This window comes from Myodes glareolus, chromosome 1 (assembly GCF_982192425.1).
Source record: "Myodes glareolus chromosome 1, mMyoGla1.1, whole genome shotgun sequence".
In the NCBI taxonomy this organism is placed as follows: domain Eukaryota; kingdom Metazoa; phylum Chordata; class Mammalia; order Rodentia; family Cricetidae; genus Myodes; species Myodes glareolus.
In genome coordinates this window covers 136,863,095-136,880,267 of record NC_142026.1, presented here as the reverse complement: position 1 = coordinate 136,880,267, position 17,173 = coordinate 136,863,095, and the positions used below count along the sequence as shown (strand labels likewise).

The window sequence follows — 17,173 nt, the reverse complement described above, 5'->3', positions numbered from 1 at the left end:
AGGCTCATCACTGACAAATTAAGAATTTAGTAAATGAATCTCAAACAGTTAAATTGAGCACTTTGATAATACCAACAATATTTTCATAGCAAACAGATAAATTACACTTGGGTTTAAAAATAATTTGAACTACTGGAAATGCTGATATTGGACATAAATTAATTTTATTTTATTTATGTTTATTTTGTGATTTGCCTTCTCTTTCAGACTCTAAGAACAAGGAGCAGTACTATGCTCATTTTTCTTGACTAGACTTTGACTACCTTATTCTTTGTCAGTAACCAGCCGTGCTTAATTTAGGAGCAAAGCAAAAATCTTATGTTTATGAATTCAGAGTGCCAGTCTCTGCGACTGACTGTTTATACACAGACAGATCCCCCTTCATACTTACTGAAGGAAATTTTAAAGGTATAGACAACAATGTTTGTATCCATTGTTGCCTGTGTAGGCCAATTCAACTGCCAGGTACTTAAATGTCTTGGAAAGGAGGTTGCTGGAGTTGCAGCCCTGGTGTTGTTAGAGGTTTGGATGGGTTTTCTGAGAGTGCTGTATATTTAGCTTTAAATTTTGTCTTTGTGTTTGTAGGGTAACTTATTTAATTGCTATTCATTTCCAGTGAATGCTGGAAGTCCTTAATTGTGCTCACAGAGAGTTTATGGGTCTTGTTGCCTGTAGAAAGATTCTTCTTCCTGCAATGGCTGCCCTCAAGGAGAGAGAGGGAAATTGCTTGTGAGTGATAGTGCCTTACTGAATCAGATCATCAATCTCAGGAATAATTGCTGCTTTGTTGGTGCAAAGCCATCAGCTTTTATGAGAAGCCTTGAGACTGCCTATTCTTTTTTGGGGGGTGGGGAGTACTGCACTCACAGGTGGGGTTTTGTTTATTTTATTTTAGTTTTATTCATTTTTCAAATCTCCTATGAGTGGAAGGAAAAGAGGCTCTGGGGTTTAAGAGGCAGTGGTCTGAGAAGAAGCACTCACCACTCCAAACTTGCATGGTGTTTTTTTCTGGTTGTTGCATGTAGGACCCCGCCTTTTCTGTGGATACCCACACCCGATCCAGGCCCGCACTTTCCCGAACTCGGGCCCACAAGAACGGACGACTGTCCTGAGGGTTTGAACAGACACACACAAAAGAGACCTTGCTCACTTACCAAAGAGTAAATGACCACTTTATTAAACTCAAGTAGGGTATTTGTACCCGTGGGCAAGGGGGATCAAAAGGGCAAGGCCTCCTCCCATCAGGAGCAGGAGAAGGAGATTATAGGTGCCTCAGGCAGAATCAGCTGGGAGGGGCCAGGCATGTGGAGCCCACTGCTAGAACCTTGATTACGGGTGGAATCACCATAACAAAGGAGAGCCAAGTTCTTCCTAAGCTATCCCCTCAAGCCAGTGCTAGTGCAGAATCTCCAGGGAGCCAGAGGTCACATGGCCCTGCGAATAGCCAGGAAGAAGGGAAAAAGACCTTGGTACCTACAGTTGCAGGCTAATCTAATCACTGAACATCCAGCTTCTGCCACAGAGCATGACAGTCTTCTTACGGTTTTGCAAGTAACCCAGATGCACAGGCTGGGTAATTTGTAGGCATCAGTCTCAGAGGGCGAAAGGCAAGGCTCTGTAGGTTTCACTGTTGTAGTCCATCCTTCTTCTCCAAGATGATGTGCTGCATGCTGAGTCTTCAGGAGGGGAAACACTGGGTCCTTCTCTGGTGGACAATGGAAGTGTCTGAAGGTGAAGAGAGACTGACCTTCTCTTTAAATCTGAGTTGACCTCACCCCTGAGAGCAGAGGTGCATAACCTGTTAGCTCTCAACAGTCTTCCTGACACTGCCCTAACACTGTTTCAATATGAGATTTGGGGTAACAGACGTTAAATCCATGGGAATCATAGCCTCATAGTCCCTATCTTCATATGTAGCAGAATGTCGAATAAAGCAAGTAAAAATAATGTGTTTTCTCTTTTCTGAATTTGATATGCTTTGCTGTTTCCAGACTTTAACAGCTTTTAAAATAAGCTTTTGGAGAACCACCAGTGCCAAGCACTGTGTTGTTTCCTTATGAGTAGCTCATTTGAGCTATTTGTTTTCAGCTTCTCTCATTGAAATGTGAAGGAGACTGAGTCTAGGAACTGGTTTTAAGATTATACTATAGATGCTTTTCTGACAGTTTATACTTGAATTGATTTGGGGGTTGGGTTTCTAGTCAGAGCTTGGTGTAGGAGGTCCTTCTGTCTATGTGTTGCCTTCTTTGGTTAATAAAGAAACTGTCTGGGGCCTATAGCAGAGCTGTAGGAGAACAGAGCTAGACGGGGAAAACTAAAATGACTACAGGGAGGAGGAAGGCAGAGTCAGACACCATGGAGCTGCCAGAGTCAGACATGCCGAATCTTTGCCGGTAAGCCACTGCCTTATGGCGATATACAGATTAATAGAAATGGGTTAAATTAATATAAGAGTTAGCCAATAGGAAGCTAGAGCTAATGGACCAAGCAATAATTTAACGAATACAGTTTCTGTGTGATTATTTCGGGCCTAAGCTAGCTGGGCGGATGGAAACTGAGCAGCGGAAATGAGCAAGTTTGCCCTCCTACTACAAGAGCTCCTTGTCTTTTCCTTAGAGCCACTTGGTGTATCTATCAGATAGTTTGCACCAGCTTTAAAAAACACACGAACTATTATTATAATATTTTATGTTCAGGGTTTTTCTTGTTGTTTTGGATCGGTTATTTTTTTGCAGGGGAGAAGTTATTTTATTTTTTCCTTTCATTAAATACAGATTTTTTTTAACCTCACCTGATATATTCTGATTATGGTTTCCCCCACCTCTACTCCCAATTCTTTACCACTTCCTTTCTCATTAGAAAGTAAACAGACTTCTAAGAGATAATAATAAGAAAATAAAACATGAGATGATAAAAGAAAATCTAACATATGGGAATTGAACAAAACTAACAAAAAGAAGGGAAAGAGCCCAAGAGAAGGCACAAGAACCAGAGACCCACTAGTTCACACTCTCAGGAGTCCCTTAGAAACAGTAAAGTTGAAGCCATAGTATATACACAGAGGACCTGGTGCAGGCCCTGTATATGCTGCCTCAATCTCTGTGAGTCCAAATGAACATTACTCATTAACAAAAACAAAACAAAAACACAACCACAATAACAAAAAAGCAATAAATGTTCAAGATTCTTAACTTTTGAAACTAGAATAGCCTATTGGTACAGAAAGTATTCAGCTTTGATGTATTTGATGTCATAGAGACATGCGTTTTTATTCCACTCCATGTTTTTTCATGTAAATACATAAGACTTACTTTTACAAATTTTAAGGTCTCTAAGTCAGCTTGAACTTTGTAGATGGACAGAGCTTTTTCTCCTATATGACATATTTGCATGTAAATCCTGGAGGTCGCTATTTCTTGCTCTTTTTTACTGATTGATGACATGTAATATATGAAATGTTTAGTAATACTGTCAAAGAGATTTATATTTTACTTAGGTTTTACAGATAAGGATTTAACCATATAGAATTTAATGTTTTGATTATCATGGTTAACATTTTAATTAACTCAAATATTTATCTAATCCAGTTTATTTTATGCAATTAATATACACATACATGAACACACATGTACAAGCACGTGCAGACACACACATCACACTACAGTATGCATGCGGAGGTATGAGAACAACTTGGAGAAATCTGCCCTAGCCTTGTACCGTGTGGTTTCAGGGATTAACTCAGTTCCTCAAGCTTAGCAGCAAGTACCCCTGCACACTGACCCACCCCCCAGACCAGGTTCATTTTCTTTTACAACCCTTTGTGAGCAAGGTAGTTGGTGAAGTCTGCAGATATGTGCTGTTTTCTTCCCATCTACCTCCCTGTGGTCAATCTTTGAACCCGGTTTCGATCACCTCTCTCTGTTTACTGTTTACCAAGAAGTAAATTGATTGATATTGTCCAGAAAATTCTTAAACTAATTTTCTTTACCCAGATCCATTAGTCGAAGAAAACTCTTGAAATCCAAGTTTGATAATTATTTTGTTTATCCATATCTACACATTTTTAATATAAATCATTCCATAAGAAATTTGGTTTCTTTTTCTTCTTGGAATACGACATTGACAAATGAAGATTTTGGTTTCTGTTCCCACACTTCCATTAATTACCTTGTAGCAACTTTGAGTAACTTCCTGTTCATTTTAAGTGTTCTTCCAGAAAGCTCTCCTCAAACATAAATCACTTGTGAATGAATCTAATGCCATTCTTCGCCCTTCATTTAACCTCTTCTATTTCAGATATTTGGTAATTCTTAGGGGACCAGAAATCAAATTTATATTAGCCTCAACTCTTCTTAATGCATTTAATCTTCTTATTAGCCTTGTGGTAGCCTCCTGACTTAGAGGTGACACAGTCCCTGAACCTACTGTGGAACCTTGGGCTCTTTCAGGAAGAACCATTTCTGACAGTTTCTGTTCTTGTACCCAGGGAATGTGAAATACTGGTGAATCCTCAGTTTAGCAAGTATATTTGCATTTTGGAGCACTTTTGACACAAACTACTAAATAACAGGTATCCTAGTTTTGAAGGTGGAATTGCTGATTTTGAAGGTGGAATTGCAAAGCTTGGTGTTGTAGGAAGACTGCTTGTTTGTTCCCGGCTGCTCAGCCCCAAAATAATCACACAGAAACCATATTATTTGCAATACTGTTTGGCCAATAGCTTAACTCATACCTTAAATTAACCCATCTCCATTAATTTGTGTATCACCACGAGGCAGTGTCTTACCGAGTAAAGTTCTGGCACCTGTTTCTAGCAGGGCTACATGGCTTCTCCTGACTCCACTTACTTTCTCCCAGTCTTCAGTCTAGTTTTCCTCACCTAGTTCTACTCTGTCCTATCAACAGTCCAAGGCAGTTTCTTTATTCATTAACCAATGGTATTCACAGCATACAGCGGAGAATCCTATATTACCTCCCCTTTTCTGTTTAAATAAAAGGAAAGTTTTAATTTTAACATAGTAAAATTACATATAACAAAACAGGTATCAAGCAAGAATTACAGTTACATATTTATATCTACTTCATCTTTTATCATAACTAAGAAAAACTATAATTATGACTATCTATTCTTCAGTTCCATCAAAGACTACAGAAAGACATATTACCTAAGTAAATAGGAAGTACATTATAAGCAACTTCAAAAACTCTAGAATTGACAGAGACATCTTGTGACCTGGATGCTCAACCAAAGATCTTTTGTTTCGTTGGGCATCCATCTATCTTCAGTCTACAGGCCTAGAAGACTTTTCCACGAAGCAGGAAATTTCAAAGACAGTTCTGCCTATATTGGCAGTTTGTCAGTCATTTTTTCCTGTGTCCTGCAGAACGTCTAGCAGACTCTTTCATGAAGCAGGAACCTTAAAGGATGGTCTCACCTTTAGGCAAGTTCAGCAGTCATTTCTCTGTGGGTACTGCATGTCCAGTTCATACAGCATAACATCAAACAGTCCAGGCAAGAGCAGTTTCTTGTCCAAATGGCTAACAGACTTTATAATGAGCCTCTTTGATGTCCATCATCCTCTTGAAGTAGATTGGTGCTGCCAGGAACAGATGAGTCTCACTGTAATGAAAATTCCTAAGCTCTTGAAACATTTTAAATGCCATATTCTGTTTGTCTTTGAAAGATCTGAAGAATATCTATCTAACTGAAATATATCTCTATATATCTAGAAAACCTAACTACATGACTACAAGCTTGATTATTATAGGTGATTATTAACCTATATGTCTTAATTATACATTATATTTTTAAATGAACTGCACAAACACAATACCTAAATCAAGAGCATAAATATACATATATCAAAATTGACCTAAAATTTGTATCAGTAAACCAAGATCTATACCAATGCAAAGTATCCATCTCTATATATCACCCTTTAAATATAAAGAAACATCTATAAATAATATTTGGGAATTTGGGCATAGTTCTTTCCAAACTGCTTCCTGCTTTTTATTGGACAAAGTAATTTTGGGGGGTATTAATGTTGACCTTTAAGGGGGTTCTTTTTTCATCAAATCACATTAGTCTGGAAGGATTCCTTAGGCTCTCATTTTCTGTGGAAACAAAAGCAGAACCTCTTTTCCAAAGCAACATATCGTTAGACTCAAATTCTGAAGTCAAGATACCTTTATGTTTGTTTAACTTAGCAGTCCATACAATGAAATGTCTCTCTGTACTTAGCTCTATCACAATCAAAAATTTTAAAAAACCCAAGAATATATATAATCTAGACTTTCTGTGTCTTTTCCATCTTTATGTGGCTTATTTTTTTTATTTCTTTATTCCACGACTCTCTTTACTCTGTCTTTTTAAAGACTTTACCGTTTTTTTTTAAAAAATCATTTACTTATTTTTATAACTGTCTATATTCTTAATCTTCTCTCTTCCAAGCTCATGTACATTTATCCAACACTGAGCCATTTAAATGTCTTTTTCCATCTGAATTTGTCTTTATTGTATATCTGTAATCCTTTGCTGACTAGGACTGCTTCTTAAAATGCTAAGCGTTTCTTCAAAACACCTAAGTGGCAGCATTGCTAAGACAAATATGGCGCTGCCTGCTTGCTCCACCCAGTCCAACATGACAGACCTCAGTTCACTTCCTCAGAGACTTCAGGGTGGGAGTCAACCTCACCACCTTAACTCTGATAACCAGTTGGCCCATGCGGCCACCAAGTAACTTGCAGCATGCTGCCCACAAATCCTATTTAAATGCCCAGCTTTCTGAAAGAGCCAGAGTTTGTGCTGGCAGCATGGCCAAGAAAGCTACCATTTCAAAACTGTGTGGTTTTATTTATTTATTTATTTTTGCTACCACTGAATCAGGAAAACCTGTTTTCCTGGCTACCAAGGAAGCCATGCTTAACTCTGTTATTTTTGTGTCTAAAATTACTTTTTAAGCTTTCTCAGGTTTTACGTGGATTTAACTGGCACATGTTGTAGAGCCAATCTTTTTGTATGAAGGCCTCTTGTTTGATCCTGGCTACTCAGCCCCAAAATAATCACACAGAAACCATATTATTTGCAATACTGTTTAGCCAATAGCTTAAGTGTATTTTTGGCTAACTCATATCTTAAATTAGCCCATCTCCATTAATCTGTGTATTGCCCCAAGGCTGTGGCTTACTGGGTAAAGTTCTGGCATCTTTCTCTGGCAAGGCTTCATGGCTTCCCTGACCCCACCTTCTTTTTTCCAGCATTTAGTTTAGTTTTCCTCACCTGGCTCTACTCTGCCCTATCAACAGTCCAAGGCAGTTTCTTCATTCATTAACCAATAAAAGTGACACAGAGACAGAAGGGCCTCTCAGACTAGCATGGCAGTGATTTATCAGGCTCTAGGGAGCTGTCTGGAGCTCTGCCACTTACCTGAGCCATAGCTTTATTACAGTCTGTGCTTCTAAATGCAAAATACATTCAGTTGGTTTCTGTAGGAATGGGACCTCCTAATGCCATCTCAGTTGACTTGTGTCCCAACAGAGTCCTATGGCCCATTCTAGATGCTTAGATTATGTAAGGCATTTTCGCCTCTGCCTGCCCTTTTGTTCTGCCTAGATATTGGGAACTACATTGATCTGAAGTCTCCTTTTTTCTTGGCATTGTCTCTAAACTTTTTATATCCCCATTAGGTATGTAGTACCTAGGTATGTAGTACCCCATTAGGTAGTGCCGTACCCCAGAAATTCTTCTCCCAGCTCACCATCATGCATGATAAACCTCTTTATCTTACTCTACACAGGTCCATGTGTATTATGATACACATACTTTTTATAATAGTCCATGTTTATGCTGTGGGCTTTTACTCACCTAGGAAAGTACTGGGACCATATAGACAAATAAAATGGCATGTCACAAAGAGCTCAGATTCCGGAATAGAAGAAAACATGAACAGTTAGTTATAGTATGAACTAAATATGGTGTATGTATGTATATCTAACACAAAAGTTTACAATATCTACAGTGATTGTAGGTCATTAGAAAAGAGACAAATGCAGTTTTGAAGGAAAACTAAGTATATAAATGGAACACAGAAGGTTTTAGGTCATTCAAGGTAGATGAATCAGTGTGCTCAATATGAGTCTTGAAACTAAAGACAATTTGAAGGAATGAAACAATACTGCAGACATAGAGGTGAGGCTGCATTGGTAGGCACCATTTCCCTGGTTCCTAGGGGCAGGAGGTCTCTATTTACTGTTAAAGAAGATATAACATCAGAGTTTTTTAGAAGACAGGAGAAGTTGGCTCATAGAGTTATGTAGAATACTGACTGAACAGTCAGGCTTAGGTAGATGACCTTTTGAGTGACAGTTAAGGTCAGGATGGTTATCAGTTTTAAGCCTTACAATTGTATCACATTGAACTTCTGGAGCTTAAGTTCATTTACTTTTTGTAAAATTTGTTTTTCTTTTCCTTAGGAAAAAAGGGACATAAGATAGGTTTAAATGAATTTGGGTGGTTTTCTTAAGATGAAATAGCTCTTAAAGATTTTGCATTTTGATGAGAAGAGTTTAAATGTACCAAATGCAATCAAATGAACAGCCCTTAAAATACACTGTGTGTGAAAAATGAAATCGAGAATGCTCAGAGCAAAACATTTAAGACTCTATTATATTGAAACCATTTGAAAAATACTCAAAATTATGAGCAAATAGAATATGTGATCGGGTTTTATAATTTAATATGGATATGTTCCTTTATCTTTAGCACTGTTCCTTTATTAAATATATTGCCCTGAAGAAATGTATACTTTATTTACAAAATAATGTTATTTTTATTGTGAGATATATTCACATTCTTTGTTTAAATGTGTAAAAACTATAGAAACTTTAAAATGGGTAATAAATATATATTTAGCTCAAGAAACTAGCACGTGTTAAAATGATGCAACCTGACTCCTGAGTCTCTTTGAGGCCTTTATACAACACAATATCTTTTTAAAATATGTATCTCACAAAGAAGGCTTTTACTACACACACACACAGACACACACACACGTACAGAATTTTTTACATGACTTTCATTTAAAGGAGCTAACATTTAGATTAGGATTATTATATTTAATGGATAAATAAATTCTTCATTTATGTAAGGGCTATTTTTATTCTTCAACTTGTTCCTTTAGATGTATTCCTATGAGTTGAATTACTGTTTATAAGAACATCATTTTAATACATTTGTCACATGTCTGTTACAAAGGTTATTTCTGAAAGGCTTTTGTATTCTTTGGATAGGAAGTGGCTGGCAATGCATGTTTGCAGACTCTCATCAGCCCTGGGGTCACCTGCATTGTAATCATTTGATAATTTCAGAATTCAAATTGCTCTCTTCTTTTCCATCTAATTTGATTGCTTTTCCTGCTATGCCATTAATCATCTTTATTTTTCTTATCTGTCTGTATCTTTGCTTATTTTTAATCTTGTTACTTTTAATATTTGTCAGAACTTTTTATAAATTAAAATACAATTCTGTATTTGGATTTGGTTTTTGTTTAATATCATTTTCTTTTAATTTGTGTGTGAAGGGAGCATACTGACATGTTAAAATGTAGGTAGTCAGTTGTTTCATCTTCTCTGTTTTACCTTTGTTTTGTCCCTAAGGTCATGCTGAAAATGAAAACATTTATTTTGCTATTTTTCCTTTACTTGGAAGAAACAGAGCCCACAAACTGGTGATAAATCTTTAGACACTTAGATACCCATAGGGCTATCACATCCTGTCCCAAGTTTTTGATTGGAAGTGTACAATTTGTTTTAAACAAGACATGATTACCCAGGAAGTCTGTGAGAGTGAATGTTTCCTCTGATGCTTAACAGTGAGTACTGTTGTGTCTGTGTTTGTATCACAACTCTCATTAAAGCTTTGGTACCCCTAATGCAGTACTCCCTAACGTGCACTTTCTTGTTTGTTTTTCAGTGTTTCTGGATGACCTGTCTTCTGAGATTTGATTAATAATTTCATTAACAATTATGTGTAAGTTCAGGCAGTTCTATGGACATCCAGATTCTCCATTGCATTTAAGAGCCAGTCAGCTGAGGTTACTGCCTACACACATAGCTGCAGAAGAAGACTGTATGAAGCAAACAAATTTGGATATTCAGAAATAATGGCTGTTGGGAAGACAGACTTGTGCAGAAGGATAACTGAGACTAAAGGAGCAAATAAGATTCAAGCCATTCATGGCCATGTCAACCTAGAAATAGATTTAAACTCTATTAGAAAGTGGTGGGTATGACCAAGATAACTTTTGCAAAGGAGGAGGTACAAGTAAGATTACATTTGAGGTTGGAGAGAGGGCTCAGCAGTTAAGAGTACTTGTTGCTCTTAAAGAAGAGTGGAATTCACTTCATAGAGCCACACTAGGCTGGTTATAACCTGTAACCCCAGCTCTATGGGATCTGACACCCTTTTCTAGCATAGGAAAATAGACAAGGAGTTGCAACTAGTTGGAAGGTTGACAGGAGGAAGAGGTTTAAGGGATGCAGGAATCTGAAGGTGATTTGGTCACCAGGAACGAGACAGATGTGTGCATCTGTCACTCCTCATCAGGCTACCTTGGATTCCAAGTCCTCAGCAGATATCCCTATAACTGCACAGACTTTAATGATCTTTGTGTACTGCTATATGGACTTGGAAGATATCAACAGGTACCCAATACATACACACTCAAAAAACTGAATAAGTAAATGTTCACTATTGGTATACGTTGTCTGTAAGATACATGGAGAGAAATGCCAAATATTAAAAGTAATAGGACATATATATGTTTTCTAGTCATGAAACTAAATAGACAAATGAAATTCTGATGTTTTTACTGCACTGTGATAAAAATAGCTGTATTATTTAATGAAATCACTTACCTTAATAAAATACTTTCTCTGGAACCTAGTTAAAACCCCACCTTAATGAATGTAGCAAGGGAACGAAGTCACTGTTTGTAGTTGACAAGCCATGTCTGTCTCTTTCTGTCATATTAGCTGAGAATGAATTACATATAAAGAGAAATAGAAGTTGAATAATAATAATGGCCTGAAATGTTCACTTGACAGATCATTTCATATGGAAGAAAACAGAGGAAGGGCATTAGTCAGAGTCACATCCTGGGTCTCAATAGTTGACAAACTTCAACCTCTAGAGGCGCTTTCCTTCTATGACCTTCTTTTCTCGATATGGTAATAGACCTGAGCTCCTTTTTGATTTCTGTATCTTGCTAGAGTGTGTCTCTCAGCCAGTACCATTCAGGTTCACGTTCACTCTTGGTAAAGAACACAGTTAAATAATCAAAGGCCGAGACACGGGAGCAGAGGTTTACAACGGTGTGCATGTGTGGGAGGGCAGAAGGACAGCGCAGAAGAGCTTATGTGTGTTGTCCTTGCAGTCAGCACAGATCATAGAAGGCTGAGGACTAGATGGCATTAATAGAAGAGCCTTGGTTCCCTTGCACCTATAAAAGCAAGAATGTCTCAGCGTGGTGCATTCAAGGCTTTCCCTAACAAGGCCAAAGCTTTGGCATGGAGGGCATCTTGACCTCCTTTTGAAGTAGTCAGGCCTGGAGATGTGGTTGCAGAATGACTACTGTGTACACAGGCAGGATGGCAAGCACCAAGTAAGGTGATGCCAGTGTTCATACTTTCAAAGAAAATTTTAAACAAGTGTTTTCTCACAAGTCGACTCAATGGCTTGTTCCAGTCTGCATGCTATTTATGAACATAACAGTGGTAGTTTTCATTCCCTTGATAAACTTAGAGAACTATGTTCATATAACTTAACTGCCTTTTTAAAAATAGAAAGATTCCTAATTACATATTTTACCAAGAATATCATTAATAAGTTAAAAATAGGAGAATTTAAACATTTTCTTATCAGTGAATGAAAACGTGTGGAACAAGAATAGCATGAAATACTGAGGAGGGTGCTACAGATGGTTCCTCTGCGGTGCCGGAGAGTAACTTCCTGGTGCTTGTGGCACAGCGCTCACCAGAAGCCAAGATGGCCTGTGCTCAAGTTACCCGAGTAGCTCTCTGTGATGGGGGCAGCAGCCTCTAGAGGCCGCTTCCAGCTGTGGGTGCTGGCAAATTTTTTTGTTGCCGTCCTTATTCCAGAGTCGGGACTTTCCCTAGACAGTAGCTGAGCAGTACTTACCGGTTTTTCTGCTTTTGAAGCTTTAATCAAGGTCTGAGTCCACATCACATGTTTGACTGATAGCAACCAGAGAAAATGTGGTACAGCTGTATGCGGTGAGCTCTCCCCGGAACTTAGAGCAGGCAAAGTGCTAAGGTCAGTGGGCATTGGTGGGACCTGACAAGCTTGTCTCTCATACAGAATGGCTGCTGCAGAGCAGTGCTAGGGCAATAGAACTTGAACCAAACAGAAGCCTGTGGCCCACAGAAATGCCCAGAGTCTCTGACTCCAGCATATTCAACTGCCCTGCTGTGATGAATTCGGGGTCCCACTCACAGTACCAGGAGGTAAATGTGATAGTGGCAGCCTTTACTATTAATTTTAAAGGCTTTCTAAATTCTCAGACTGGAGCTTCCTAGAGTTTCTCAGAGGGAAAAGGAGTTCTTCGGTTCCTTGTTCCTCTGGCCTCTGTGTCAGCAATAGAAGAGGCTTCCCTGAGCAGGGACAGAAAAGCACTCATTCGTACTCAAGGTGGAGATAGACAGTGCCTCTCCACAACTGTTGTCAGACATTAAACTGAAAGACCCCCAGAGGGTATCTTTAACACTTGGAGACCTTCACCCAAGAACCAAGTCCGAGCCACTGGATGCAAGAGCAAGAGGCATTTTTTATTGTTCACACAGAGCCTGTGGGTGCTGCCGTCACGTGGAGGACTGATCACCCCGGGCTGGGTTTGGGGCAGATTATATAGGGTTGGGGTAGGCAGAAGTAGGCATACAGAAGCAGATGCATAGTTACAGGGGTCTCATTGGTCAATTTTAATGAGGCCATGGAATCATGCCTGAGACAGGGCGTTGGCTCTCCGCTGGGTGCATAACAGCTATGTTGGCAGCTTGGGGACTTTCTGTTCCTCCTCCTTAATGTTTCTCATGTGGGTGGCAAAACTTGGTGTCTGACCACAGATTTCCTGTTTGTGCAGACTTGGCAATATCATCTGTGACCTTATTATGAGCCCTAGTTCTTAGTTCAAGCCTTGCTATAAAATGGCGTTACAGCAGCTAAGCCAGGCGGGGGTCTTTCAAAACAAGCCTTTCTTCTGCATCAAATTATTCTTTTCGTACCTGCTATGTCTATGTTGTCTTGTGCCCCATAAAGGTAGTCTTGCCAAACTGCTTTTAGTTTTTATGTGATAATTATGATCTCACATATCAGTTTTTCTTCTGGTTTTTGAGACATGATCTTGCTACATGTAGCCCAACCAATCCTAAAACTCTTGATCCTCCTGATTAGGATTCTTGAATGCTGAGATAATCTATGTGTGCCACCAAGCCCAGCTGTCTATATTCTAATTTCTACACATTCAATATGTGCCAGAGACAAAAAGACTACTACTAAACCAACACACACATATGCACACACACGTGCGCACACACACACCTCTACTGTCTCCAGTTGCCTTTGAGAAAAATAAGTCCAACTTGAGTTGCCAGTACATTTTACAGAGAGCTTATCATGTTAAATAATTTCTTTACGTGCAAGGCACCCTGTTCTCATAATCAGAAGGCACAGCCTGCTTCCTGGGTCCACTCCATTTTGGCTGAGGTTTCTGTTCTGCCCGATCCTGCAGCCATTCAGCCCCAAAGAAACACACAGAGGCTTATATTAATTATAAACTGGTTGGTCTATTAGCTCAGGCTTATTAACTAATTCCTACATCTTAAATTAGCCCATTATTCTTGTCTATGTTAGCCAAGTGGGCTTGGTACCTTTTATCAGTGAGGTGCTTTCATCTTGCTTGCTTTGTGTCTGGCTTTCTTTATGACAACTGCCAACTGAAACTTTCCTTTTCCCAGAATTCTCCTGTTTTTCTTGCCCCCCTCTACTTCCTGCCTGGTCACCCCTCCTATACTTCCTGCCTGACTATGGGACAATCAACGTTTTATTAAAACAATACAAGACCATTGTCCTACATCAACTCCAGGCTGCCAAGTTCTTCTACCAAATGGTCCATACTTGGTTTAAAAGCTTACCAACATTTTTTTGGGTTCTGTGGCATCTCTCCATACTTGGTTTAAAAGCTTATCAACATATTTTGGGTTCTGTGGCATCTCTTATGTTAGATCAGGAGGAAAGCAGACAGCTTAGGTTGGGTTGACTAATTTCCAGGGGAGACTTGTAGTTTGAAAGGAAATATCCCCCCAAAGGGGTGGCATTATTATGAGATGTGGCTTTTCTGGAGGACGTGTGTCACTTGTTGGAGGAAATTGAGATCTTATATATGCTCAGGATACTGCCCAGTGTGACAGTCCACTTTTTGTTGCCTGCAAGATGTAGAATTCTCAGCTCCTTCTCCAGCACCATGTCTGCCTGCATGCCACCATTCTCCCCACCATGATGATTATGGGCTGAACCTCTGAAACTGTAAGCCGGCCTCAATTAAATGTTTTCCTTTATAAGAGTTGCAGTGGTCATGGTGTAGAAACCCCAAATAAGATAGAGACTATCCTCACGTAGCTCATTGTCAGTAAATATTTATAGCAGTGCTGGCTCATTTGCTGCTGATTTAGAACATGTGTGCCCTTTGTGCACCTCAGCTTCCTCCTGTCCTAAACTGGAGCCATGTACTAGAGTTGAATGGCTTTTCTTTGCAAGTCAGAGAAGCGTTCTTAGGAGTCCAGAATTCTTATCAGACTGATGCTCTTTTCTACTTACTCCAAAAATACTTTTTTCTTCTCATTTATTTTTTAAGTTTTTAAAATTAAAATTAAAAAAAATGTATGTGCATGTGGTCATGGAGGACAGGAATGTTAGCTGCCTTGGAAGTGGAGATTATGGGCAGTTGTGAGTCATCTGACTGGGGTGTTGGGGCTACACTGAGGTCCTCTGTAAAAGCAGGATGCAGTCTTAGATACAGAGTTATCATTCCAAACCTAGCTTTTGTTTTGAATTCAGACTTCAGAAACTTTAATCATGAAATTTCAGTAGGGCAATTTTAAAAATTAAAATGTGATTTTGTTTTCTTATATTTTCACATATTTTCAGACACTGTCAGATTTTTTGGAAGTCATATCTTGAGTGTAGACCAGGAAAGCTCTGATTTTATTAGATGTAATCGACAGGTATCTCTGGTTAAAAAAAAAAAGTTGTAAAAACATTATAATTGGTTATTGCTTAACAGTTTTTCTTTCCGTAGCAAATCAGTGTAAATTTCTCTTTCAATTTCCATTAATTTCACTGATGAATTGAAATTGTTTGGAAAGCTAGCAGCATTTTTTTTTTTTGCTTTTATGTTTGTCATTTTACTAAACTTTTGAGTTAAAGAATTTTTTCATGGTCAAGTTAGAATTGAATCAGTTTTATTTGCAGTGTGATAATGTGAAGGTTCCTATAGAGAGTACCTAAACTCTTCCTGTGTGTAGACCTCGATTCATTACTGACTTTTCCAATCCCCGCGTGTTTGTGCGCAGGAGGAGCTGCTTGCTGCCCGAGTCTGTAGTGTTCTCTTTTCCACAGAACTCTCCCCCAGAGAGTCCTAGTCTGGCATTTGCCTTAGAGTCATCCGTTCTGTTTGTGGAACTCCTGGTCCCTTCCTGTCACACTTGGGAACTGGGGCCCTCCTCCCGGGGAAACCTTCCCTTGTGGAAGCACAAGCTTATGCTCAGGAAGGCATCTTCCTTCTGCAGTTCTTCTCAGCTCCGCCCTCAAAAGCTCCGAGCTTCCTGCCCTGGGGTGCTAGTATGCTTTCTCCTATGTGGGCTCTTGTACCTGTCTTTCCCTGAACCCTATGGTAAGGATTTTATTGCTGCAGGAATTCCTACAGCCAGTAGCCTTTAAGTTACCTGCCCACTTGGGCGTGGCTTCTTATACTATCTGTGCCAATGTAAAGCCCGTGTCCGCCCTTTCTTCTGGCTGTGGGATTCAGTTGTTGTTCCCTGTTTGAGCAGAGGATTGTGATCTGTGAGGGTACCCCTAAATAAAGAATCCTCTATTATACTCAATTCTGAGTCAGTGTGGGATTTCTTTTAAGAGTCTTTCTACATCTGGCACCCAACCTGGGGCTGGATGCCACACCTACCAGGTGGATTGGCTTCAAGGCCTAACCAGTCCACAGCCCAGAAATTCTCTAACCCCTGCCCACCTGACTTGCTTTTATCTAAGCATTTTTTTGTAAAAACCCCCACCACAACAGAGCTAATTGTGAGTGGCAACTTGGAGACTTTCCATGTTTGTGCATATACCCTCCCCCACTGCCGCTTTCCCTGCCACATGGTTGGTGCTTACCGGCTAAAGTTTTGGCATCTGTCTCCAGCAGGGCTACATGGCTTCTCTTTCACTCCTTCTTTCTCCCAGCATTTAGTTTAGTTGTCCCCGCCTACCTCTATTCTACCCTATCAACAGGCTAAGGCAGTTACCTTATTAATCAGTGATATTCATAGCATACTGAGGGGAATCCACATCATTTTATCACCCCTAACATGTTTTCCTTTGGTCCAACTTCTGTTAACTTTCTTGGGAAGTCCTTCTCTGTGGGAAGAGCCTCTCAGCACCATCAGCTGTGCCCCTCTCAGCACCTTCATCCCCTGCCATCAGCTGTGCCCCTCTTAGATCCACCTTCCCCTGCCATCAGCTGTGCCCCCTTAGATCCACCTTCCCCTGCCATCAGCTGTGCCCCCTTAGATCCACCTTCCCCTGCCATCAGCTGTGCTCCTCCAGTGCCTTTTTTTTTACCCTCCTAACTGAATGCTCTTGCAGTTAACAGGGTCAGCCAACCTTCACAGAAACTCATGTCCTCCTGGAGATTCATTCTTCCCTCCAGCATTCCCACTGGGATCCTCTCCTCCTGATTCCAACTTCAACTGTTTTTTTTATCTTCCTTCCAGATGCCCTGGCTACACTTGTAGCCATTCATCAACCCAGAAGAGGGAAATTATTTCAATGAAAAACACTTGTGCTACCAAACTATGGGTAATTGACCCAGATAGTTAATTCTCCTCA

At 39.7% G+C, this 17,173-nt stretch overlaps 1 protein-coding gene across 3 annotated transcripts in view; it reads left to right on the top strand.

The window, feature by feature from the left end:
• Window positions 1-17,173, top strand: part of Prkn (parkin RBR E3 ubiquitin protein ligase) — a 1,186,369-nt gene that overhangs the window by 112,601 nt on the left and 1,056,595 nt on the right. The gene's annotated exons all lie outside the window — the stretch shown is intronic.